Genomic DNA, 27,910 nt, shown 5'->3' with positions numbered 1-27,910 from the left:
GGATTCTGAGCGATAACAGCAAGAACCACTCACCAGGCTGTTCAGGAAGCAGAGGGCTCTGTGAGGGGCTCTCGAACGCACACCAACAAGCCTGTAGGTAGGTGTCATAATGTCTGTTTTACAGATAAAAAGAAACTAGAGTCAGGGGAGACAGGTCACATGGTCACTGAACGGGGGAGCTGGGATTCAAACCCAGGTCCGAGCAACTCTTCTCTCGGGCTGAACTCTGAGCTCCCATTTCCAACTCACAGGCCTGCTGGGGATTTGATGAGACCCTGGATGCACACCTCTGGCTTTATGTTCCATCCCTCATCCCCGGGAGGGGGACATTCACCTCTGCCCACTGTCCCCTGTTCTTGGCCAGCACCCCTGTGGCGAGTGCGCCTGTGTGGGCACCCTTCCTCTGAAACTCGGCACGGTGGTCGGCACAGAGTGGGTGCTGGTCAAACGCACTGCTGTTTTGTTCTGGCACATGGACCAGTCCTGGACCTTCCCTGAAGAGGGAAGTCAGAAGACTAGGAGGTGTTTCTGCTGCTGGATAACTTTTTCCATTGCAACTTGCATTAGTCCCCCGTGGCTGCTGTAATAAATTACCACAAACGGGATGACGTAAGACAATGGACGTGTATTGTCTCACAGGTCCGGAGGCCAGAAGTCTGAAATCGAGGTGTCAGCTCCCTCCAGAGGCCCCAGGGGTGAATCCTTCCTCACCTCTTGCACCTTCCGTCTCATAAGGTCACCGGGCTCTAGGCTCTACCTCCGTCTTCCCACTGACCTCTCTTCTGTGCGTCCGTTTACTCTCCCTCTGCCTCACTCTTTTAAGGCGACTTGTGATGGCAGTTAGGGCCCACCCGGATAATCCAGGACGATCTCTCCTCTCAAGGCCCTTAACTTAAACCTCTCCACAGGGACCCGATCCCTGTGTAAGGTAATGTTGACAGGTTCCACCAATGAGGATGTGGTCACATCTTTTGGGGGCACCATTCAGCCCATGTCACCTCCCTCCCAGAGAAGCAAGGAAAAAGCAAAGAGGAGCTTTCTGCTTCCACCTCTCGGGAGCATATCCTGGGATCCGGGCCTTTCTCCTTCATCCTGCAGCATCTCCCTCCAGTACCTTTCTGTCAGCACTACAGAAGAAAGTCAGAAACCTTGAGGCACGTGTCAAACAGGTGGATACTCACCAATACAGCCCTGTGGTTATCTTTGGTTGGATAGAGTTAATAGACTCAGACAGGCCAGGGAGCACCCCCAGGAGCTTCCCGGGCCTCCCGAGTCAAAACTCCCGTTATGGTCCTCACCTCAAAGAAACAGCTCAAATTAACCTTTCTCCTTTCTGCCCTTCTGCTCTACACAACATAAAGCAAGAGAAGGTTCTCCAGTGCACGTATTGCCCTCGGTGTCTTCTTTCCGCATCTTAGTTCCCTAAAAAGCCTCTCAGGAGCCCCGCCTCGATGTCTGAATCTAGTCACATGACTCCCTCGCGTGGGATTGGCATTCACACTTCCTGTTTCCTTTCTCCCAGATCTCCACCCATCCCCCGCCCCCCCAAACATTCACCGCATTTTCACCTCTCGCTGTCTTCCCAGGCTGCCGTCAATGACGACCACTCAGTGACATGCTCCTGGCCCCGGAAGGAAGGGGGAGATTACTGTTGATTCCCACGCAGGTCTGGGAGAAGTGGTTTCCCCTGTCTGAAACCCCAGTGGGGAGGTGAGCGTCTGTCTCCACCCAGAGCACGCACCTGGGTCAGCATGCTCACCTCTACGCTGGGGGTCGATTCTGGGTGAAGCAAGACGTGCGGATTGTCATCCAAGTTGGCCCCACATCGGAGGCCGGGGCTCCTCACGGCTCTGCTCACCACCTGGTGGTTGTTCTTGTTCACTTTATCCTGGGGGCCTGGCCTCCCGCGTCTCGTCCATCCTCTAAGTGCCATCTGAAGAGCTTCCATTTGTATTGCACGTCCAGTTATGCAGAACTTCCCGCAGAGACTTATTTGATCCTGAAAACAAACCAGCGGCACAGCTGGCTGGCTAGCCTTGACCTCGTTGCACAGGTGAAGAGGTCGTGGTGAGAGGACTTGTCCCACGTCAACCAGCCTGCACGTGGCAAAGCTGGGAGCCCAGTGCAGGAACTCGTTTGTGAAGGCAGTTTGCTTTCTACTCCTGGCCTTTTCCTCTAATTCTCTTTTCCCTACCTTTTTTCTTCTTTCCCTTTTCATCTTCTCTATGCTCCTGACTTAGTTCCTTACTATATATCTTCCTCTCTAGTCTAATTATTTCTGCCTCTCTCCTAGACCTGAATTTCTGCACTAGCTTTACTATCGCAAAACTGCATGACCTTGGGCACATTTCTTAACCTCTCTGAGTTTCAGTTTCCTCAGCTGAACATAGTGATAATACTAACTTCCTTCCACACAGGGCCATGGAGGAGCTTTAGTAAGATTATATACAGAGAGAGAGAGAGATGAGAGAGGGAGAGAGAGGAAGGAAGGAAGTCAGTCCCTGGCACTTGGCTGGCAGTCAGCAGTCATTTCCCTCCTCCACTTTTTTAATTTTGTGGACACACAGTTAAGACTGTACACTTTTGTCCTCCATTCACCTGTGTCATCCTTATCATAGAACTGTTGGATTTGATTTATCAGGAGACCCTGGCTGTGCTTCTGTGACTATCAGCTGTGGCCACATGAGCAGTGCCTGATGGATGTGGACGGCGTGATTCATGGTGGCCTCTCTCCAGAGCTCTGAGAGTGGTGAGTGGTGCGTTGCCCCGACTCCACTTCTAATTCTGCGTTGTCACACGTGGCCGTTTGCTCAAGCGGAGGCCCTGTGTGTGTTGAGGTTGGGGCTTTTGGTCCGCCCCCACGCTGGGCCCATGCTTTTGGCTCAGAAGGACGCCAGCTCCAGAAGCTGGGGGTCCAGCCGTGAGTCAGAGGGAAGAAAGCAGATGCGATGGGACCAAGTAGGCCGTGAGTAAGAGAAGGAAAGAAGGCGCCAAGGCATCTTCACCCAGGAGCAGGGTGGAGGGGAAAGGCGGCAGCTGCTACCTTGTCTAAAACGTCCACCGCGCCCACCGCTCCACCCCAGCCTGGAGCAAGCCTGTGCTGCCTGCAGGGGGACCCTTGGAACGGCGTCACCTTTCCTGCTCGGTGTGTGACAACTGTCGCCCAGTCCGCTCTTTCTGCCCCCTTTAGCTGTTCAATAAACCGGTTCCTCATTTTCCACGTGAAAAGAAAAAAAAATCCTGGCTGCAAGCCCTGGATTTCTGGAGTCACCAATACTGATTTTCCGAGAGGAAGAGAGAAGAATCCAGGGCAGGGTTCATATCCAGAGCAGGGTGTGAGCACAGGGCGAGTGTGCGGCTGCACGTCTCTCTCTGACGGGACACAGTGCAGCACGAGCCAGACAAAGCGCAGCGAAGGCCACCTGTGCAGGTATCGCCCCTCTTCCTGCAATGCCATTATCTGCTGCGTCCCCAGGGAGAAATTCATCATTAGGACAGCATGCCTAGCAATGGAAGCGCCCAGAAGAGAGATGTGTCTCACTTTCAGACGTTCCACTGACCTTCACCCATCGTCTGCAAATAAGAAAGCATTGTTCTGGAAGCCACGCACTTACCTCCTAGTCTGCAGCTCTCCGACTGCCTTAGCACAAGGCCCTTGAAACAGAAAGAAGCTTGCGTTGTATGGCTGTCACCTACCAAAGGGAGGATTTTCTCTCCCCACCTTCGCGTCTTGAACAGTGCCGTCAGGGGCTGGAAATTAATCTTAAAACAAAGCATCCGCTGATTCCATTCAAGGGGAAAGCAACAGTGAACGTGTCTTATTCTTGCCAAGCCAGTTCTCTCTCCTTGCACAATTCTTCTGGGACTGAAATCTGTCAGGAGTGTGGACCCTGGCGTCCTGGTCCGCTCCTGATCTCAGCCTGGCACTGGAGTTGCAGAAAACCTCGCAGTTCCTATTTGAAACCAGACACTTGGGTGATGTTTCTCTTGGCTTCAACTATCAAGGCTGGTGCCCAGAGCCAATCTTTGGCAAAACAGAAGTATGACATACCCACCCCCCCAATATTCCCAGGATTCCTCTTAAACACTTCTCTGTTTAGTCCTCTTTGAGTTCCCCACGACTTCATTCTTCCTCTGGAAGGATCTGAGACATATTTTCTGTATACGTAAGTCGTTGCTAATATCTAGAACGGTGCTTCAGAGCTCTCAAGTGTGAAAGAATCTCCTGCCGTGCTAAGATGCAGATTCCCGCTCAGCAGCCCTGGAGTGAGGGCTTAGACTCTGCATTTCTAATAAAGCTCCCCAGTGATGCTGGAATAGCTGGTCTGTGCACCACATTTTGAGCTGTGTGTTGAAAAAACCTCCAGTCCTCCTCCTTGGTTTCTCCTTTACCCACACACTACCACACTCACCACACTTCTGACCCCAGATGTGGGCGTTTTCCCCACACCAAGCAATTCTGTGACCCCAGCTGGGTGTCCTACGATTTAACTCAACTCTGACACTATCAACCTGGAGAGAGCGTCAGGTCCCCCTAAGATGCCCATCACAAGTAGGTCCCCATGTTACCCACAACTTCCTTCCAACTTGCTACAAACTGAAGTTTCCCATGACCTCCTCCTCTTCCCCCTTGGATTCAGTATCTTCACAAATAGCTCACAGAACTCAGGAAACAATTACTTATGCTTACCAGGATTTATTCAAGGATATGGTAAATGACTTGGATGAACAGCCAGGTGGAGAGAGATACAGGACAAGATGTGTGGGAGAGTCCAGAGCATAGGAACTTCTGTTCCCATGGAGTTGGGGTGCATCACCCTCCCAGTACATGGATGTGTTCACCAACCTGCAAGCTCCCCGAACACCATATTTTGAGCTTTTTATGGGGGCTTCATCCTGTTGGCATATCAGTTATTAACTCCATTTCCAGCCCATCGCCCCTCTCTGGAGATTGGAGGGAGGGGCTGAGGATTCCAAGCTTCTAATGATGGCTGGGCCTTTCTGGTGACCAGTGTCCTTCTGGGACCCCGCCCAGTCTCCTCGTTAGAACAAAAGATGCTCCTAATGCTCTCATCACTTAAACACTGAAGAGCTTCAGGGGCTCTGAGTCAGGAACAGGGGTGGGGTTGGGTTGAGAGGGTAGGGGGTGGAGGCGGGGGTGGGGCAGAGACCTATATATATATATTTCTTATTATTTCACAAGCTGCAAAGCCTTAAAGCAATCCTAAAAGGAGAAAATGGGAATGGGAAAGGTCCCTCCTTTTCTCTCTGGCTCAAGGAAGTGTGTGTGTGTGTTTCCCACATTTTTGAGAAACCAGCTTTATCCTTTGCTCTCTTCAGATGCTGCATAATTATTGGTTTGCTTGATCAAAATTTTAAATTAATGACTCAAGTATCAGTCTCATTGATGCATAGCCATGATAAATACAATTTTCAAATTTTTACCTACAGTAACTCATCTTCTCTTAAAATTCCCTGATATCTCCTTCTGGTAAAAATCAATCCGTTTAAATTGAGTTACTTACAACGTTTTTTTCTACTGTGTGTTTAAAGCCAGGGGTGATGAGATGGAAGTCCAGAGATGGGGCCAGAGGAGATGGCCCTGCTTATGTCTAAGCCTCAGCCACCGCTGGGAGTCTGCCCACCTAGCGGACTGCCGGAAGAAACGATTTGCCTGAGAAGTTGAAGAGCCTGCAGATGGGAACTCATCCCAGAGGGCAGAACCCAGCCGATTAACCAGACCCAAGACCAAGCTCTAGTTCTCAGTAACACAGATGGGTCTTCATCCCAGCCTTCTACTGACTCAATATTCAGGTCCTGGGAGAAAGACGTCTGTGAGAAAACACGAAAAGGCTATTTTTGTGAGTGATTCTCTAAGAAACGAGCTTGCATGGGTACCCTTTTAGCAGAAGGAATGCATAAAGGAGGCCGGTCAGCCTCAGGGTCTCCCCACGTCCACTGCACTAGCTGAGCGGTGCCTGCAGACGGCGCTGGCCGCGTCCAGCAAAGGCGGCCGCGGTGGCTGTGGGATTTGGGAGCATCCGGCGTGGGATCCAGGAGGGCAGCAGGGGCAGGGAGAGAGGGGAACAGAGCAGAGACAGCACAGCAGACACACGCGGGGAACTGAATGATTTCATACATGAGCAACTCAGGGAAACTCTCTGGAGCCTTCCAAGATTATTAGGGGAAGAGGTGCCTGTGAAGGAGGAGTTTGCTGGGGGCTGAGGCTCTGCATCACAGATAAGGATAAAAGCCTGGGGCAACGAACCTAATTTATTCAAAATGCTATGTGTTTAGACATCCATTCTGTGATCTGTAAAACCACAGCACAGACATGATGAGCGATTGGGGCCTATACACCCGTTTCAGTCTGAGCAGCTCTTTTCCTTCTGTTCTTTCTCATGAGGCATCCATGTATGATTTCATTTGAGGAAAGGGTTCCTGGGCTAAAATCCCCGAGCAGGCTGCTCTCCAAGGGCCAGCCAGCACTGGGACCCACAGTTCTTCCTCTATGAGTTAGGAAGCAATGGTGGATGCTGTGATGAGGTTTAAGAACATGGCTTCTTGGAGCTTCAAGGTTGTGGTCCAGGAGGGGGTTCCTAGAGTCTGAGCACTTCATGCTTAAAACAGCTCTGAGTGCTGATGAAGTCCAATTCTGTGTAGATGCCAAAGCCATCAGGACAGCTGTGGCAGTGTTTAGGGCAGGGAGAAAATACTTGGAACAAGGGCTGAAATCCTGGAGAAAATGAAGGTAGGCAAGGCCCTAGACTTTGCAGGCTATTTTGAGCCAGGGGTTAAGAAGCTCTTGCTCACATTCCCAGTGTTGGGGTTTTCACATTTAGTCCCCATCACCAGGTGGGCTTAGCAGATCTCAGTGTCCCCAGGGAAGGAGGCCATTTCTAAACTAACCAGGACCCAAATCAGAGACCTCATTCTACCATGATTGAAATGTTCTGAGTAATGGGATTTTGAATAAATTAGTTATTCATCATGGAAGTGGTATTATAGATAAATACCATACTTCATTGCTATTCTGAGCTGTCCACCAGTCATCTCCTTTAAGGAGAAAAATAGAAGAATTAATGCTCTGAACAGTGATCTGCTTAATGATTTCAAGGTTTTTATCTGGAGAGGATTTCAATAAACTACGAGAAGGGGAATGCAAAAAAAAAAAAAGTGTGAAGGGCCTCTATAATTGCTGAAAGGTGAGTTCTCTAAGGCTAGAAATCAACGTAAAGGGTGATGTTAAGGAAAGATTTTTAAGTACTTATTCAGGAGAAACTAAATAGAAAATCAATCAGGAAAATAAAAAATTCATAAACCCAATTGCTTCTAATTGGCTCAGAACATAGTACAGAATTCAAAGTGTTTGCCTATGAACAGCTCTGTCTCTTGAAATTATGACTCTTATCATAGGAAAGAACATTTGGGTTACTTTCTTTTTCCTATCAAAGAAAATTCATCAGGGCCAAAGCAATCCTGCAAATGGCTCAAGCTGAAAAACTCTTCATTACAGACATTTATAGAGAAATTCCTACTAAAGGTTTACTCAAGCTTGAAAGAACATATTTTCCTTTCAAGTCTTTAAACATGTATTAAGCCCCTACTGTGTACACAGCATTAAGCTGGACCCTGTGGGAGATGCACAGATTAATGAGCTGTGATTTCTTAGTATTCCCAGCTTAGAAGCGGAGACAGGTGAATGCCTACCTAACCACAGGATAAGTAATAATGCAATAAAGGCTTAATAGTAGAGATATCGCCACACAGTATGGGAAAAACAAGGGGCATAGATCATTTCTGACTAGGGAGGTCTGCAAAGGTTTTCCTGGAAGAGGTAAAATCTATATCAAGGGGTTAGACGATATTCCACCCAGAGAGAAGACTTGGAGCTAATGTCCAGTGGAAATGTAAGCTAGGCTTGGGGAGTGCAGAATAGTCTGTAATAACTTAGAAGAGTTGGCACAAGGTAAAATCCTGAAGTACATGACAGTTATATTTAGCACCATAATCTCTGCCTCTGTGTCTCAAGCTTTGGTGGGAGCCCATAATTTGTGTGGTGCCCTCATTTCTCTTGTTAGAATGAAAATTTCCCCGTAAACACATTACACTCTTCAGTGTTACTGATTTAGTAGGTTACCTCTCCTAAGGAGTATTTGCTTTTTAAAAAAAATTAAAAATTTTTCTATTATGTATTTGTTTAACAGGTAAAAGAACTCAATATACGGAAGTATTCGTGATTTAGATGGTAAGGACAGCTTTAAGAGGTGGTCCCTTTTTCTTTATCGTGAGCATTTTTCAACATTCCAAAGCTTGCTCCATGTTTGTTTGTGAAAGAGGGGCGTGAGGAAGGAAGCACAGTTTGTTCTAAGGTATTAACCTCTCTCTGGTGGAGGAATTTCAGGTGTCAGGGTGAAGACGGTCTTTTTTTTGGGTGGGGGCGGGGTGAAGATTGACCCTAGAAGGCCTCTGGGAGTTACCTTACTGTTGTGGGATAGGCACATATTTTAGAGATACAAGTCCTGGGCTTCAACTCCAGCTCGACCTCTTGGAGCATTGAGTCTGGGGCAAACTTCTCTGCCTCTCGAAGATGAGACCTCCACGTGTGCAAGCTGGAGGTGATCACTGATCCTTACCAAGCCAGGGAGGGGCGTGACATCCCCTCACATCACACCAGGAGGTGGCCTCTGATTTCACCTGAAAGCAGAGTCACTCCCGGAACAGACACATAGGAGCGAGGGGCCAGGAGAGTCTCCAGAACAGCTGCAGTTTAGGCTGTGGGGACCTCGTGCCCTCCAGCTCTGCAGGGCCCCATGGCCCTCTCTACTGCCCTACTGACCTCTGCACCCCTCTCTTCCTAGTCGTTTCTCCTGGCTGCTCATCTTTCAGATCTGGGAGGAAAGCTGTTTCTTCCAGGAGGCTTCCTCTCACCTTCCAGACCAGGCTGGGTCCAATATCTTCTCACATCATGGCCACTTCTAGTTTATTAACATTCAATGTTTACTTTCCTCGCTAGACTGTGAGATTCACAAGGGTAAGTACCAGATCAATACAGTTTATGGTCTTCTCCTTGGTCGACGGCCTTACATATTCTTGAGTGAATTAATAAAGGAAAGGGAAAAGGAAGGACGGGAGGGAGGGAGGAAGGAAGGAAGGACCCTATTAAAATTCACTCCTTTATCACCATATAGACCACATAGAGGACAGAAGGATGGTGTGTTCAGACTGATTTGGCAGCCGCTGAGGAAGAATTAGGAGTAGTTCTGATTAATATTCTATGATCTTTCTGGAAGAACAAAAAGGCAGCACCGGGGCCCACTCATTCTCACAGATGTCAACTTTGCTCTCAGCGCTATTCTTGCGAACGTTTAAATGCCAACATCATGACCCTGGGGCCTCGTGAACTGCAGGCAATAAATTCCCACGAACTGACACTTTTCTGCTCAACAGAGAACTTCATAATATCGTTCACCTGCTTTGCAAACTGGACTTCTTTTACTAAATATAGTGGATGAATATTTTTAGACCATTTCAGGAAAATACAATAGAATGTTCCATCAGAAAACACTCTGCTTCTGTTTGCATTTCAAAATATTTTATGGGATCTAAGAATGGAGAAGTTGGAGTATTCCTTTCATTCTTATCTTGACTTCACATAGTTCTGTTAAGGGAGGGAATGAGGTTAGAGAGAGGTAGGTTATAGTGATAGGATCCTATTGGGACTTAGCATTCAATTCAATGCGAGGAACTGCTGTGAAGTACTTATTGAGTTGAGTGGTCCAAAAGAATGCCAGGTGTTAGACACCATTAATAATTAAAATGTTTTATGCAAGTATGGTCCTGGGTGATGAATTATCTCATTTAATCTTATCAGCTCTAAAGTAAATATTGTACTACTATTATCCTAACTTTACAGAGGAACCAGGCACAGAGATGAATTTTGTAAAAAAAGAAAAAATAACAAAGGAAAAGAAACAAAAACTAAACCAAATCATGCCCGGGGACACATAAACATTGAGTGGTGAGGTCAGGAATCCAACATGGGGATCAAATTCTTCAGTCTGTGTGCTTAGCTGCCACTGGGAACAGAAGAGCAGTGATAAACCCAGGAGATATTATCTCCATCGCTGGGAATCTTGCGGTCCACATATATGCCTCCGAGCAAGAACCCAGATTCCATCATATTTCTTATATTACTTTGTAGTTCTGGAGGCTTCTTTTTGGAATTGGAAAGAAGTTTATTTTACCTTGTACCTGCCATCCCTACAACCCTTTCTGTCCATCTGAACCTGCCATCCTGCCCACAGCTGATTGGACCACAAATGCCAAAAGAAAGCACTTTCTAGGCAGAGAAAAGAGCTTCTGAGAAGCCACTGAGGAAACTTTTTCCAAGAACTGAGAAAAGGGTGGCATGGAGAGAGAGAGAGAGAGAGAGAGAGCCAGCCGGCAGAGAAAGAGGAGCAAGGGGTGTGCATGGCTGGACTGAAACACATCCAGACTTGCAATCCAATAACTTGGCAGCTTTTAAAGCTTTGTTCTTTAAATATTTACTCAACATTTGTTTACATGAGAGGCTAAGCGCTGCCTGGGAAAAGGGCATAAGAGGAAGCTGTGCTCATTTATTTCACCATCCTAATTTAGCTCTGACCTCAGGCATCACAGACAACTCAGCCATGCAGAGGTTCTATGGTAACTAGCATCTTCCTACTTCGTATTGTGCCTCCCAACTGAGCTCAGATCTCGTTCTAGCCATCAGCTCTTTTCCCTCCAGCATACCCTTTGGGGGTCTCATCCTCTCCCCACCGCTCTTGAGGGTCATCATTCCCCTGCCCATACTCCCGAAGGTCTTAAAGGTCCCCAAAACATGCAGAGATAACAATTGGTGCCCGGTTGTATTTTGGTGTCTCTCATAGAGGTTGCTCCAATGGAATTGCTCCAAGCTTGTCCTTGACTTGTTTCTGAGACAAGGATAATTGAACTGGAGAGTATCAAGTTCATGATTTTACGCGACATTGACTTAAAGGTGTTGGGAGACACTGAAGGGTTTTAAATGGAGTGGTGTGGCTTGTGTTCTAAGCAGACTACCTTGGAGGCAGTGGACAGAATCCTACAGGAGCCATGATTGGAGAACTGGAGGATGGAGAACTGAGGATGGAGGGGATAGAGGCGACAATGTTAGTGCCCCTCAATTTCAAGTCTGCCCAAGCCCCCAGCTCTGTTTCTTTTTCTTTTTTTAAATAGTAATCACTGTCATCATTGTGATCACCTTCATTATCATAATTTGCAGGGCCCAGTACAAAATGAAAGTGCGGAGGCCTTCTTTTTTTTTTTTTTTTTTTTTTTTTAATAATTATCAAGAAGTTTAAGATGATGACAGCCCTTCCTAGTATGTTCTATTAGGCAACTCAGTTACTACCTTTTTCAACCTCTCCTTCTTTGACTTCTTATTGACCCTACTCTGCTTATTCTGATTTATAGTTTCTGCTGACTCTCTTCTTTCTGTATGTCATCTGGCCTCTGTCTTGCTGCAACTGATTATTTTCTCTAACTCATTTTCAGACCCTACACAAGAGAGAGTCTGATAGGTCAAAATGGATACTACCTAGCAGAGATCATTTTTGTTGGGAAGAGCCCCAACCATAATTAATCTAAAGGTCCTAGGCCGACCTTGACTCAGGTGTCCACTCCTGGCCAGGCCAGCAGAGGCATGTGGACAGAAGGCCATCCTTCTGATGTAGCCTCTGTGCACCCATGCCTGACCACATCTCAGAGACAGAGTTCTGGGTGAAGTAGAGAAGAATAGCTTCATTGCTTTGCCAGGCAAAGGGGGACAGAGCAGGCTCATGCCCTCAAAATTGTGTGTCCCTAAACTTGGGGGGATTTGGTGAGGAGTTTTATAGCAATGGTTCATAGGCAGGGTTGCTGATAAGGATTGGGGTGTGTGTAGGTCCTGCATGCCATTCATCTGGCCTCAGGAGGTTTCCTGATGAACTTCTCTTGTTCTAGTTGTTATCAAACAGTGACCTTCTCTCTGGAATGAAGACTGCTTCATCAAGTAGGTAATATTTTCCATTTGCTAGGGGTTTTAGTTCTGCAGAAATGCTCAAAGATATTGTTATATGTATCCCTGGAGGCAGAACCAGACCCTGCCTCAAGGCTGCACTAGTGTTTCTTGACTGCTCCTCCCCTGTCTCAATATCCCCTCCCTTCCCTGGTTAGCAACTGTTGAATCTACCCTTTGGAACTCAGGGAAGGTATTGGAGGCTGAAGACTATTCCCTACAAACCTGAAATGGGGGACACAGAAAGGCTTCCATGCCTGGGAGTCCCCTAGGGTCATGCTTGGTTTCACTTCGTAGGGAAGGCACAAGTGTATGAGAGATTTCTCTCCAGTCAAAAATGTAGGGTTGAGTCCTTGTCCAGGCTTTAGAACTACAACAAATTATAAGAAACTCAATAGAGTCTTTCTTCTTGTGCTCACAGGGCTTATAAACTTACTGGGGAGAAAGGAGATAAAAACCTAAGTCATGCTGGAAGGTACCTTTTGGGAACTGTGATAAGAAATGCACTGCACAGGTTATCTGTGCCCCCTGCCCTGTACCCCCAGGGGTTGCTGGGGAGTGGGATTGCCAACGTGGCATTCCTGGTCCCACCACTCCATTGTCACATGTCTTTGGATATGTTCTTTTATTTCTCTGTGCCTCAATGTTCTCAGTTGTAAAATTAGGACAATAAGAGTACAGTCCTGATCTCAGAGAACTTTATGAGATTATATGAGATCATCCATTCCTGGCTCAGTAAATGATTTGGCCTAACAGTTTCTACCATATATCTTTCTCTTCCTTTATTCCTAAATTTCTCCTCCTCCCCTTAGTGGACAGGCAAATTGTATCCCTCTCTATCCAGAAGGTCCATGCTCCTTCCTGCTCCTGTGATTTTGCTCAGAGTATTTCTACCATCTAAGTGTTTCTACCCTTCTCTTCCCTCCCACCCATCTTTTTAAGCCTGATCTATCTTCACAACCCAGATTCAGTTCAAGGTCTTCATGCAACTTTTTCTTGATAATTTTAACCCACATAGGGAAAGGGCTTAGACTTCAGAGTGCAGTTCCTCTTTACAGCTCAGGAAATTGAGGCTGACAGAGCCTGGTCTCTTTCTCCTTCCTAATCTCCTATTTACATCACTCATCTGTACTAGCCATCGTAGCACTTAACCATCCACTGCCTCTATTCCTCCTGCTTCCTGTGTTAACAGCTCCTTGTTTTAGCCTTTAGATCTTTGTTCAAATAGTTCTTCCTCAGCCTTCCTCTCCCCAGAATAGATCAATCCTATAAGCTGTCCCTTCTCATAGCAACCTGTTTTTCCCCTTGGAAGACTTCATCAAAAAGCTATTCAGGATTTACTGCTGTAGTTAATTGTTTAACACCCATATCTCTCACTTGCTGGAATGAAAGCATTTTTTAGAAATCAATTACTTATTGGGTGCCTGTTGTCAAACTCAAGTTCTGTACCCAACACACAGAGGCCAAACAAATCAAAACTTAGGAGTTTGGAGAGAGAAAGTTTTATTGTAAAGTCCAAGCAAGGAGAATGGGTTACTTGTCCTCAAAAGACCCTCATTCCCTCATAGACTTCAGGGAAGAGGTTTTATGTTTGTTTGTTTTTTGTTTTGTTTTGTTTTTCTTATTTATTTATTTATTTATTGGCTGTGTTAGGTCTTTGATGCTGCACATGGGCTTTCTCTAGTTGTGGAGAGTGGGGGCTACTCTTCATTGTGGTGCTCAGGCTCCTCATTGCAGTGGCTTCTGTTGTTGCAGAGCACAGGCTCTAGGCATGTGGGCTTCAGTAGTTGTGGCACACAAGCTCAATAGTTTGTGGCTCATGGGCTCCAGAGTGCAGGCTCAATAGTTGTGGCACATGGGCTTAGTTGCTCCATGGCATGTGGGATCTTCCTGGAGCAGGGCTCAAACCTGTGTCTCCTGCATTGGCAGGCAGATTCTTTTTTTTTTTTTTTTTTTAAGAACTTTTATTGAGATACAGTTAACAGACAATGAACAGCATGTATTTAGAGTGTACAATTTGGTATCCCAATCTCCCAATTCATCCCCCCCCCAACCCTCCCCACTTTCCCCACTTGGTGTCCATATGTTTGTTCTCTACATCTGTGTCTCTATTTCTGCCTTGCATTTCCTCTTTCATAGTTATTAGCATTTGCCTTAGGTATTGAGGTGCTCCTATATTGGGTGCATCTATATTTATAATTGTTATCTCCTCTTCTTGGATGGATCCCTTGATCTTTATGTAATGTCCTTTCTTGTCTCTTGTAACATTTTTTATTTTAAAGTCTATTTTATCTGATATGAGTATTGCTACTCCAGCTTTCTTTTGATTTTCATTTGCATGGAATATCTTTTTCCATCCCCTCACTTTCAGTATGTGTGTGTCCCTAGGTCTGAAGTGAGTGTCTTGTAAACAGCATATATATGGGTCTTGATTTTGTATCCATTCAGCCAGTCTGTGTCTTTTGGTTGGTGCATTTAGTCCATTTACATTCAAGGTAATTATCAAGATGTATGCTCCTATTACCATGTTCTTAATTGTTTTGTTTTTGTTTCTGTAGGTCCTTTTCTTCTCATGTTTCCCACTTAGAGAAGTTCCTTTAGTGTTTGTTGTAAGGCTGGTTTGGTGGTGTTGAATTCTCTTAGCTGTTGCTTGTCTGTAAAGCTTTTGATTTCTCCATCGAATCTGAATAAGATCCTTGCTGGGTAGAGTATTCTTGGTTGTAGGTTCTTCCCTTTCATCACTTGAAATATATCATGCCACTCCCTTCTGGCTTGCAGAGTTTCTGCTGAGAAATCAGCTGTTAACCTGATGGGAGTTCCCTTGTATGTTATTTGTCGTTTTTCCCTTGTTGCTTTTAATAACTTTTCTCTGTGTTTAATTTTTGTCAATTTGACTACTATATGTCTTGGCGTGTTTCTCCTTGGGTTTATCCTGCCTGGGACTCTCTGTGCTTCCTGGACTTGGGTAGCTATTTCCTTTCCCATGTTAGGGAAGTTTTCAACTATAATCTCTTCCAATATTTTCTCAGGTCCTTTCTCTCTCTCTCTTCTCCTTCTGGGACCCCTGTAATGCGAATGTTGGTGCGTTTAACATTGTCCCAGAGGTCTCTTAGGCTGTCCTTAGTTCTTTTCATTCTTTTTTCTTTATTCTTTTCTGCATCAGTGATTATCACCATTCTGTCTTCCAGGTCACTTATTCGCCCTTCTGCCTCAGTTAATCTGCTATTGGTTCCTTGTAGTGTATTTTTTATTTTAGTTGTTGTGTTGCATATCTCTGTTTGTTTGCTCTTTAATTCTTCTAGGTCTTTGGTAAACTTTTCGATCTTTGCATCCAATCTTTTTTCAAAGTCCTGGATCATCTTCACCATCATTATTCTGAATTCTTTTTCTGTAAGGGTGCCTATCTCCTCTTCATTTAGTTGTTTTTCTGGGGTTTTATCTTGTCCCTTCATTTGGTACAAACTCCTCTGCTTTTTCATTTTCTCTATCTTTCTGTGGCTGTGGCTTTCAGTTTCACAAGATGAAATACTGCTGATACTGCTTGATACTGCTGTCTGCCCTCTTCGGCAGGCAGATTATTAACCACTGTGCCACCTAGGAAGTCCCCAGGGAAGCGTTTTTAAACGCAAAATTTGGAGGGAGGGCTGCAGGTTGTATGACTTTCTTCTGATTGGTTTGTGATGAAGTAACAGGGTGAAATTCCAAGAATCTCAAGCATCAGCCTTCTGGTTCCAACTAGTCTGGGGTCTATGTGCTTGTGCTCAACCTGAAGTTTCTGTCCTCCACCTGGGTGGGGGCCTTAGTTCCTGTAGAGGAACTCAGAGATATGCATTAGATTGTTATGTTTATCCCTTGAGGAGGAACTAGGACTTTTTATTGCTGTAGTATTGTTTCTTGACTGCTTTTCCTTTGTTTCTGCATTACCTCACTTCCCTAATTAGCAACTGTTTAATTCAGGGAAGGTCTGGAAAACTGAAGCCTTTTCCCTACAAACAAGAAATGGGGGATACAGAAAGACTTTTGTATCCGGGAGAGCCCCACAGGGTCCTGCCTACTATGTGCACGGTAGTGTGCTGGCTGTTGGTGATTCAGTGGTGAATCACCAACAGCCAGCACACCAGGCATATTTGATCCCTGCCTTCATGGGTTTTATATAAAGTTACCAAATTGAGAAGTGAGAATGGGTTCTTAGAACTCATGGGAGCTCTCATGGACCTGAAATAGCTAAAGAAAATGAATAGTACTAGAAATTTTAGCCCCACAAACTGAAAAAAGATACTGAAGTTATTTTTACAATCAGACATAAGACAATAGAAATATCTCAAGTATTCTAGGTAGCACAATGAAGAAAAATATTTTGAAAATGAAACACCACCTTCTTTGGGCTAGATTCTTCTTTTAAAGGCCAAGAGTCAACATTCACTCCAGTCTTAATTGTCTAAACACTCTAATGCTTTGTGTTTTGTTGACTTTGTTTTGCAAGAACAATCTAGTTCCTTGTTATCCAAGAGGCAGAACCTTGAGCACCTGAGCAATTATCTTGCTTTGTAAACTAATCTGAGTGCAAACAAAGCCCTTCATTTGAAGGTCAAGAGTTTCTTTTGCCCTTTATTTAAAAAAAACCCACATTCTTGTGAAATGGCACTAAATTATAAGCACCCAATCCATTTAGGGTGAGACTAGAAAATTACTAGTCTTTGAATTGTCCGTTTATGGAAAACACCTTCTGCTAGTCTGTTTGAAAATACTCTCCTTAGAGATTACAATGTTCACACCATCCTTTGAATGTTAGTAGATTTCAATTGCCTAATGGGCATTTCTGCTTAGCTATTCCGTAGGCAACTCAGTATCAATAAGTCCCAAATTGAATTATGATCTGGTAACGCTTTTGTTCATTCTTAATATCTGTTAGTGGCACCTCTGTACTAGAAATCTCTTATTCAAATACGAATTCCTGCATTTTTTTATCTAAATGTCCCCCAACCCCCTCCCCACTCTCTTTCCTCCTGCCATCCCTCTCTCCCCTGCTGGCTCCCTTTATCTTTTTCACACCTTTGCTGTATTTGAACCATGGTCTCCTAATTTTTCTCAAGACTTTACTTCTGTCTTTGTGAATCTTACAGTCCCATTGCATCACAACCATCTGTCTGCAATTCCCAATTTTGTCACTTCCCTCTTTAAACCCCTTCAGTGATTTCCTATCATCACCAGCAGTTTTTCTCAACAGGGTGGGGCTTTTTTGAAAGTTTGGGAGGGACAAGAAAGTTTTCATTGGGCTGTACTGTCCATTCACACTGCAGGACATTAAGTATCCCTGTATACAAGCTACTAAATGCTAGTAGAAAATCTCTTTGTGATGAGGAGTATTAATAAACTCAGGTTCAGCTGTTTAAGTCTTGAAAGCCAATACTCAAGAGACAAGTGCTGGTAGGAATGGAGAGTTGCTTTATTCAGAAGGCTGGCAACCTGGGGAGATGGCAGACTCATGTCCAAAAACCAACTCCGAAGATTCTGCTCATCCATGAACGTTTTTAAAGGGAGAATCATCTGAGGAGGAAGTCAGAGTCTTCATTATCTTCCACTGTGTGCAGACTTCCTTCTGATTGGTTGGTGGTGAGGTCGCAGGGTGGTGTTCCAGGAATCTTGCACTCAGGCTGAAGTTACCATCCTCCACCTGAGTGGGGGCCTTAGTTCCTGCAGAAGAACTCAAAGGTATTTTGTTATATATATATATATTCCTTGAGGAGGAACCAGGACCCTATCCCACGGCTGCACTGTTGTTTCTTGACTGCTCCTCCTTTGTTTCTTTTCTCTCTCTTTTTTAAAAAAATTAATTAATTAATTAATTAATTTTTATTGGCTGTGTTGGGTCTTTGTTGCTGCATGCGGGCTTTCTCTAGTTGTGGTGAGAGGGGACTACTCTTTGTTGTGGTGCGCAGGCTCCTCATTGCCGTGGCTTCTCTTGTTGCAGAGCATGGGTGCTAGACACGTGGGCTTCAGTAGTTGTGGCACATGGGCTCAATAGTTGTGGCACATGGTCTTAGTTGCTCCGCGGCATGTGGGATCTTCCTGGAGCAGGGATCAAACCCATGTCTCCTGTATTGGCAGGTGGATTCTTAATCACTGTGCCACCTAGGAAGCCTGCTCCTCCTTTGTTTCTGCATTCCCTCCTTTCCCTGATGAGCCAGTGTTTGAATCTGTCCTTTGGAACTCTGGGAAGGTCAAGGAGGCTGAATGAAGCCTATTTCTTACAAACAAGAAACAGGGAACACAGAGAGGATTTGTACCTGGGAGGATTCCACAGGGTCAGTTCCATTTCAGGGGGAGCAGAACATACCATCACAAAATTCCTCATTTTGACATATTGATTAATTGAATTAAATTTACTTAGGAAACAGCCAGTTCAGGAAGGACTCTCTGACCCTCTTCTGTTCCCCTGAAAGCAGGAAATAAATCTCCCGTGTGAAATGTACCCTCCCTGGACCAGAAGGAAGAAAGTTATCTTTATCAAAACCAGAGATAGGAAATTTAGGGCCGAGAAGGCCATATAAACAAAACTTGCTACTTCTTTACTAATTCACTACCACAAGCCCTAATCCCTTTGTCTTGTCAATTCTTCACCAAATTATTGTTTCTTTGTCTAAAAGATACAAAAGCTGCCTGCTTTGGTCACTTCTTTGAGTCTCACATTTTTATGAGCTATTGTACATACATATGCAATTAAATTTGTTTTTCTTCCTGTTAATCCATCTTATGTCAATTTCATTATTAGGCCAGCAAAGAACCTATAAGGGAAGAAGGGAAGAGTTTTCCTCCCTTACAGTAACAACCAAGAAATGTACATACACATCATCAGACATGCGCTGGTACAGCCCCAGCTGACAATGGCCTCTAAGGGAAAGGTCCATGCTTCTTACTGTGGTCTGCAAAGCCCTCAGAGACCTGACCCCCTACCTAGACTTCTGGCCTCCTTATCGTACACTTGGTTCTCTGTTAACAGTGACTTCTGTGCTCTGCCACCTGCGTGACAGCAACTCCAAACCCCTCACCCAGCTAACTCCTCATTCTTCAAGGCTCACTTCAGGGTCTCCTCCTTCCAGAAGACTTCCTTGAATATCTTCCTTTACCTTGTTACGCTTTACCCCTTTTCTCTTGCTCCACCCCCATTCCAGCACCTACTGGACAAGAGCTTCTCCTCTGGGTGCACGCTGTACCCTGGGAATACTCTTCCAACACCCATCCCATCGAGTTACCCAGACCTGTTAATGCTTCATTGCTCCCTGAACGTTTTTGTGGACAGTGCAGAAGAGACAGATGTGCTTCCCAGGTCCTTCTTCAAGTAAACACTTGCTGTCTATATTAGTGTCCTAAGTCTGCTGAAACAAATTCTCAGGAACTGATTGGCTTAAAACAATAGAAATTTATTCTCTCACAGTTTTGGAGGCCAGAAGTCTGAAACCAAGGTGTCAGCAGGACCACACTCCCTCTGAAGGTTCTAGGGAGGATCCATCCATCCATTCCCCTTCCAGCTGCTGGTGGCTCCAGGCTTGTGTCTGTGTAGCTCTAATCTGTGCTTCTGTTTCCACATGGACTTCTTATCTCTGTCTTGTCAGCTCTTCTGTCCTTTGTATGGACACTTGTCATTGGATTTAGGGGCTACCTTTGTAATCTAGAATGATCTCATATCATGATCCTTAACTTAATTACATCTGTAAAGACACTTTTCTGAAAAAGGTCATAACCATGGGTTTAGGAGGTGGACATCCCTTCTTGGCCGGGCCATTATTCAACCCACTACACTGTCCAGCTGAAGGAGTGTGATCAGCAAATAGCCTCCAGCCATCAGCTCCGCCAACGGCCGAGGGGTCAGCTCTGTAGGAGTCATGTTGGACCAGGTTACCTGATGGTTGAAAATTGGGAGGGGTCACTGGAGTTAGGCCCCCTTGTCACCTGGCAATGCTTGGAATTACCCACAGCCAAATTCTTTCTCCTGTGCTTTCATTTCCTTATACTCGCCATGACCCACTTTCTCTGGGTTTCTTTCAACAGGAGTATTTATTGAGAATCTTTTAAACCTGTCACCGAGTGAGATGTTGAGGCTGTGACAGAAGAAGCCTAATAGATTCCCTTGTCCTCCTGGAGCCAGCCTGCCTGACCCAGAACACGGGAAGCAGTGAGAACACAGGGGGGCTGATGACTAAGTGCCGTGGTGAACCGTAAGGAAAAGGGACAGCTTCAGAAAGGGAGTTAGTTAGGTCAGGTTCCATCCGCCTCAATTTCCTGAGCTGCAAAGAGCGGCTACCCTCTGAAGTCTAAATCCTGTCAACGTCCGGTCTGCCTCCGTGAGTCTCCTGATGTGGGCTGAGACAATTAAGGGATTTTATATGAAAGCCCTGGCACTTAAGCTGGGCTGTGAAGAATAGATGGGGTCAAACAGGAGAAAGAGAAGGGGAGACAGTCCAGCCTGGACAGCAGGCAGGAGGGGTCTGGGCATGTAGAGGGAGAGGGGTAGGATTTGCCTTCCCTGTAGGAGGGAGGAGAAGTGGCTTAGGAATAGTTAAGAGGGTCAGGGATAGGGTATGAAAGGGTGGATACAATCGGGCAGCGGTGCGGGGCCGTCGAGACCTGTCTGCTGAGAGTGTGGTGTCACGGGGCCTTCGGAGGGGTTTCAGGAAAGGGAGGAGTTGAGATTATAAACGTGGCATTGGGACGTCCCTCTGCCCAGTGGTTAAGACTCTGAGCTTCCACTTCGTGGGGCATGGGTTCAGTCCCTGGCTGGGGAACTAAGATCCCATATGCCACGTGATGCAGCCAAAAAAAAAAAAGGGGGGTGGGGTGGGGTGGGGTGGGGTGGGGAGGGGGGTGTTTGTTTTTTGAAGAAAAGTGTTTAAGACACAGTTTAAGTAAGAAAAAGTGAGAGATTAGAAACTGGAAGGCAGAAAAAAAAAAAAAAAGAAACTGGAAGGCAGCTCAAGATGCTTTTGCAGTTGCTCATGTGTGGGACAGGATGGGGCTTGGAATTCAGGCAGCAGTAATATGAGAAACCTGTGTAAGTTGTTGCTTTATCAATTGGCATGAACTATAAAGAGACAGAAATCTTAACTCCAAAGTTAAGATCCCAGGAAACACCCAGAAGTAAGAACGCTTGGAAGTCGTGGAGATTAAAAAGACTGCGAGCTTGCTCTGGGCCCCGTTGAGTTGCAGTAATGTCAGGATATTCAAATAGAAATGTCTGGCTGTTTGTTAGAGACACCTCATTGCTGCCCTGTCACCGCAGCAGCATTGTCCTGTCACAGTCTGTCCTAATGGGCTGTCTCTCCATTGCTCCCGGGAAGACAGCCTCCGGTTAGCTCCACAAAGGCATTCTTGGTCTTATCTTGAATGTGACCTTTCCCTTAATTTATAATATCTACTCTTGGATCTTTTGGTGTGTTAGCATCTGTTTTCCACTCTTCAGTGGTTGAAAAAGAGGCATGAGGGGTGGTCAGGACAGCGTCTGATTTTTTTCATTGGTTCAATAAATATTTATTGAATACCTACTTTGTGCCAGGCACTGGGCATCTAAGAGTGAGTAAGACACCCCTGGTTCCTTTCGTGGTAGGAGAGATGTCAAATGAGGGTGAAGAGGGCAAGAAAGGAACGTGCAGGATTCTTAGAGCATAAAGCAGGGAGGCCTGAAGAACCCTGAGGGGTTACGGAAGGCTTTAAAAGAAGCAGCACGTAAGCGAAGCCCTGAAGGGTGCTCGGGGATGACTCAGGGCAGAGCTGCAGGGTTGCCCAGCTCCAAGGGCACCTTGCACGGTGTGCTCTGTGTGAATGGGTCCGGGAGGGGGGCAGATGGGCAAGGGCATCGCTCAGAAGGAGGGTTGGGACATACAGAAGGGATCAGGGAGCAGGTGTGGGGAGGGACTCCTGATCTGACCCCTCACTCATCCTAAAGAAACTCATAAGGCATTAATAAATATAAACCAGCATAGCTGTTTGCTACTTTTCACGAGAAGTTAAAGTATATATCTGTCACGCAGACCCGAGATGGACAGCTCTGAGGTGCTGACTCATGCTAACTAAACTCCCAAGGCATTAATATATTCAAGCCCGCACACCGGTGTGTTAATTTTCTATGAGAAGCAGAGTCAATCTGTCAAGTGGACCCGAGATTGACAGCTCGTCCTCTCCCTGCGTGGGGGGCTCCCTGGAAAGCCCAATTATCCCAGGGTTTCATGGCAAGCCTGGAATCAGAGGAAAGAGCAGTTAGTTACACGACCTGAGGACATCAGGACCTAAGGCTCTGTGTCTGATGTGTCCATCTCTTGTTGGGGACAGGCTCAGTGGGTCTGTCAGGGGAAAAGGGCGAGGTGAGCGCTTGACCTCATTGCACCCCTCTGCTGCAAAGCTTATTAACCTTCTTGAGTCTCACAGTCTTCCTTTAAATGTGTAAATGCTAACTGTAGCTTGGGATTAACCCACTTACTGCATCCCTTTATATAATCAACCGTGCTGTTGATGTCAGTCACTCACTCTAGGAGCACTCCCAGTGTTCAGGTCCTTCATGCTACGTTTCCTCTGTCCTTAGTCCATGTGTACAGGCTTATTTGACATCTTGGGCCATTGTAGTAATAGCTACATGAATGGTTTTAGGACAAACTGAATCAAATCAACCTTTAATTGGGTAAAAAGCAAGGTGACCTTGGAAAATAATTGAAGCCAAGATTAGATCTCACACCTCTTGACTTCTGCTCTGTCTACCCTCTCCCTGGTGCCTGGTGCAGGCCTAGCTAAACACTGCCCCTGCCACTGGGGCGGCTTGGGCCTGACTTACACTGGCTTTTTTTTTTTTCAGTCTGGATACTTAGTGTGAAAGTCAGAATAAGGGCCCCTCAAAGACATCCACTTCCTAATCTCTGGAACCTGTGAATATGTCACAAGGGATGGACATGGTTGAGAATCCTGAGATGGGGAGATTGTTGTGGATTATCTGAACCCAATATAATCACAAAGGTTCTTATAAGAAAAACAGGGAAGCAGGAAAGTGAGAGAAAGAGGTGCAATGACTGAAGCAAGAGGTCAGAGAAAGAGAGAGATTGGCAGATGCTACTCTGTTGGCTTTGAATGGAGAAGGAGACACAAGCCATGGAACGTGGCAGCCTCTAGAAGCCGAGAAGGCAAGGCCACAGATTGTGCCCTAGAGCACGTAGAAGAAACACAGTCCTGCTGACATCTTGATTTTAGGATTTCTGAAATATAAAACTCTAAGATAATAAGTGATGTGCAATTACATCACTCAGTTTGTAGAAATTTGTTACAGCTGCAACGAGAAACGGATACACTCAGCTCCTCCTGTCTCCAGGACCTACCTGGTCACGTCCGCCCTCCTGTCTAGAGCCCCATCACCCCAGAGAGGCTGCTTGTGGGAGGCAAGGCACCCAGTGCTTGTGCATGGTGAGGGCTACGCTTCTCACACACAGTGCAGCCTTCAGAGCTCCAGCTCATTGCTGCCCACGCGTACGTGTTGATTCCATGCCCTGGGCCCAAAATACAGTTGCACTGTCACTGCCAGTGCTACGACACAGCCCTCCTAGGGCGCTGATGAAGATGCCGGCTTCCTTTGAAGCTAGTGTTTAGATCAGCTCTACGGGAGCCCCGAGCAAGATGCGGAATAGGTCCAAGATTCTCATCATGATGCAAGTTTCGTATCAAAAATGCACAATCAACCGACTGGAACAGGAAATAATTAATCAGGACATTACAGGGCAGTTAAGTATAATTAATTCATACAAAAGAACGTAAGTGTGCAGTTTTAACTGCCAGAGTGATTTTCTTTCCCTGCAAATTTAGTTCAAGATAAACAAACATCAGAATAATCTTTTCAGGTTTTTCATGACTCATGGGTTATTTCCTCCTTTCTAGTTACCAAAAACATTATTAAACTCATACACCAACACCTCTAAGTTGATCATATTCTGTAGAAAGAGCTCTGTGCTCCTGGTAAATGGGAAATTAACTCTGACATAGAAATCACTTTCTGTGTGTGTGTACACACGTGTGCATGTGTGCACACATGTGTGCGTGCATGTGCGTGTGTTTGCGTGTTAGGGCGTGGTGCTGGGTAAAAGCTGGAGGGAAATTTGATTTCTATCCAAAGATCTTAAAATCTAAGCAGAAATGCATAAAACATTTATGCTGTGAAAACACCATCTGGGAAAGTGACTTAATCCCAAGGGTAAATTTATTGATACCGTGTGGGATTTCCTCTCCTCTCATCTTTTTTTTTCCCTCTAGCGCTGGGAGTTCTTATGAGGAAAGAGGTGAAAAATGTAAGGTAATAGGAGTTGGCTGCAGCAACAGCATTATTGTTCTTCAGCCCAGTTCTTTTGTCATCATTGGGACATTCAAAAAGCCAAAAAGACAAGGCCGGCAAGCAGGGCTTTATGTAGAGGTGGAAGAATTCATCATGCGGGAAGGCTGGAGGGAATATTTTCTCCCCTTCGTGGCTTCCGCATGCACACTGAGCCCTGTCAAGCTAGACAAATAGAACTGGGGTCATGTGATAGACGATCACTGTTTGGAAGTGCAGGTCTATTACAGCAGCAACAGGAGAGGCAGGGCTTCCGCGCGGCTCCCAGGGTTGCTGGGCTCTCTTTCCCTGACAGATTTACTCTCCCCACATTAACCCGATCACAAACTACAGCCGAAGGGCTGTCTGGTCACCTAAGGTGGAACGAGTAGTGTCCTATTACATGAAAATATAAACAGGCTCCAATTTCTGATCTAATTCACGGTGTAATGGTACTCCCATCTCTTAAGCGTCTTAATTCGTACATTTGGAATCAGTCAAGCTTCCAAGAGCTTTACTCTGATGCCTTTGATCTCTGCCTTCACTGTAGGGGATGGTTTTCAAGATGAAATTTGCAACTCATCAACGGGTTTTGAAATAAATTTGGTGGGTTATAACCAGCATTTTTTAAAAATAAAAAATTAGAATAAAAAAGAAAGGATCAGAATATGTCACACAGAGTAAGGGTGACAGTGGGTGAAAATTTAGTTGGAATGATTGTGTGTGTGTGTGTATCTATATATCTATATATCAGCATATACATTCACCCCCACACTTGCATGTCTGTATGTACTTGGTTATAATGAAAAAAATTTTTTTTAATAAATTTATTCATTTATTTATTGGCTGCATTGGGTCTTTGTTGCTGTGCATGGGCTTTGTCTAGTTGTGGCGTGTGGGGAAAGAGTAGGCCTCTTTCCTTGCGGTGTGAGGGCTTCTCACTGCAGTGGCTTCTCTTGTGGAGCATGGGCTCTAGGTGCGCAGGCTTCAGTAGTTGCAGCCCGAGGGCTCAGCTGTTGTGGTACACGGGCCCTAGAGCACACAGGCTTAGTAGTTGTGGCACATGGGCTTAGTTGCTCTGTGGCATGTGGAATCTTCCTGGGCCAGGGATCGAACCCCTGTCCCCTATATTGGCAGGTGGATTCTTAACCACTGAGCCACCAGAGAAGTTCTATGATGAAAATGTATTAAACCCTGGCCAAAAAGTTTGAAAGCAGTTGCTGGATGTGTTGGGCATTCAGATGCCTGTTTCACCCACAGAGATATGCAGGGTAAAGCATAGTGAAGCTAGTCTACACTGGGGAAGAGAGGTGGACAGAGCCAAAAGGAACTGATCACGCAGAGGCACACTGATGGCGGCTCCTCTGGTCCCTGCAGTGCCTTGGACCCCACTGAGGTCTCCAGAAGGTCTGTCTGTACACTGGCTGTTTCCCAGAGTGCCTGTGAGATCCCCTTTTCCATGTTGCTCTGTGTGGACACAGACTGAGTTTTCACATGGCAAACGGGACATAATATGATTGATTAACTAGGGGACATATGCAGACTCTTACAACCAATATAGAAACAGCTTGTTCAGACAGAGGGGAAGACCTGCTGCTTGAGGTCACAACCCTTTGTGCTACTCAAAGTAATGGAAATGTGTAACAAATGCTGCACCAGTGACGTCTTAACACGTGATCCTTGAGCAAGAGCTAGAGCAAATCTCATGCTGCATTTTTATGTGTACATTTAAGTATTCCAGCAGTACACGTAAAACTATAATAATGATTATTTTATAATGATTCCTACAGTCCCCATTTCCTCTCCCTCTCTTTTTGAAATGAAAACACAAATTTGTAGGATGCTGTTTTTGTTAAGGGGAGGTTGCCTGGGTGCACGACTCTCACATCCCTGTAGACGGCTGTCCTGGAGCCTACTGTTCTTTGGGCCAAGCCGAGGGAATTGCTCTGCCTAGTAACCAACAGGACTTAGGAGAGATCGGGAGCAAGTCCAACGTCTCAGATTCTTGATTTTTTATGTATATTTTGGGGGGTACGTTTAGTAAATGGGGCAGTCATTTCAAAAGTGCTGGTTATGACCTAAGCAACAATCATCATAGCTCATGGCATCCACAGACAGAGATACTCAGGCATGATGAACCTTGTGATGCAAGTACCACAAACCCCAAACTAAGTCTGCACAAACCTCCAACTCTGAGTACTGCTTTATAAGAAATAGAGGAGAAAAGGAAGCATATTAAACATCGCTGGGATGCCATCCACAGAGCTAAACTGCAGGGAACTCAACCAGACAAAAGACCTGGGTGCTCCAACAACAACACAACCAACAGAAAAAACGCATGGACCTTGTTTGCATCCCGAGGCAAATAAACTACCACGAAAGGAAAAGGGAGAGAGACTATTTATAGGGTAATCGGGGCGATGTAGACATTATATGGATATTAGGTGATATTCAGGAATAGTTAGTACTGATTTTAAGGGAGTGCGATGATGCTGTCATCGTTGTTTTTTTTAAAAGGATAGTCTTGGTTGTTTACAAATATATACAGGTATATTTACCGGTGAAATGTCCTGGCATCTGAGATTTGCTTCAAAATGATCCTGGGCGAGGAGGGAGTGGAGGAGGAAACAAGATTGGCCTGAGTTGAAAATACTGACCCTGGGTGATGAGCGTTCACTACAATACACTCTACACTTTGGTATATGTCTGAAATTTTTTCTAATAAAAAAAGTGTCTATTTTATTGAGGTATTCATGCTTTTAACAAATATATTGAAATCATACTGCTCACTATGTATTGCGGATGTAGAAACAAATTAGTGTTCTTCTGGCTAGACGTCTTGTCACCCCTTCATGTTTCCTGTTTCTAAAATGCCATTGGTTTTAAGACACACGATTGTTTTAATTGCAGCTTTTGATGTCTCCTGACTCAAGGTCAAAGCCCACTTGGGGTGGTGGAGAAAAGACAGCCACATTAAATTAAACATTGATTTTGAGACGCCGTAATTTCAGACTATCCAAACTACGTATCTTAGAATAAAGGAAGGATGGTGATTCTTATGTTCTTTTGTTCTATAGTAAATATTTGGTTGTACAATCTGAAGGTTTCCTAGGAGAAAATATTATTGTGTTCAGGTAACTATGGTTTTTTTCCTTTATATACTTTTCTCCCCCAGGGTGTCAGAATCCAGCCATCAAGTTGAAATAGGTTAATTTGGTCTTACCAGCTGTGTCTCAGTCATCTGGAAGAATATATTGACACAAGAAGTAACTATGAGTACACTCTTTAGAAATTGTGTTTGCAGCTGGTGTAAAACGCTTCCAAGGATTCAAGGTGAATTCAACAGTCTAAGACCAAAAAATGTTTCTTCAGCACTGCCTCCCCGGGCACAGCTGCAGAGAACAGAACTGGGGCTTTGAGCCAGAAGGAACTGGGTTGAATCCTGGCTGTATCAGTTACCAGCTGAGTGACCTTGGATGTGTTTCTTACCCTCTCTGAGCCTCACATGCCTCAGG

General features: G+C 45.4%; 1 long non-coding RNA gene across 1 annotated transcript; it reads left to right on the top strand.

Moving 5' to 3' along the window:
* Window positions 1-27,705, top strand: LOC130830292 (uncharacterized). The gene is made up of 5 exons (XR_009047774.1): window positions 1-97; window positions 2,642-2,749; window positions 5,554-5,861; window positions 8,208-8,248; window positions 27,571-27,705. It is a non-coding gene; the product is annotated as an uncharacterized LOC130830292 (long non-coding RNA).
* Window positions 27,706-27,910: the final 205 nt, after the last annotated feature.

The sequence above is a fragment of the Hippopotamus amphibius genome, chromosome 10 (genome assembly GCF_030028045.1).
Source record: "Hippopotamus amphibius kiboko isolate mHipAmp2 chromosome 10, mHipAmp2.hap2, whole genome shotgun sequence".
In the NCBI taxonomy this organism is placed as follows: Eukaryota; Metazoa; Chordata; class Mammalia; order Artiodactyla; family Hippopotamidae; genus Hippopotamus; species Hippopotamus amphibius.
Note: the sequence above shows the minus strand (reverse complement) of the source record. Positions and strands in the feature narration are given on the sequence as shown.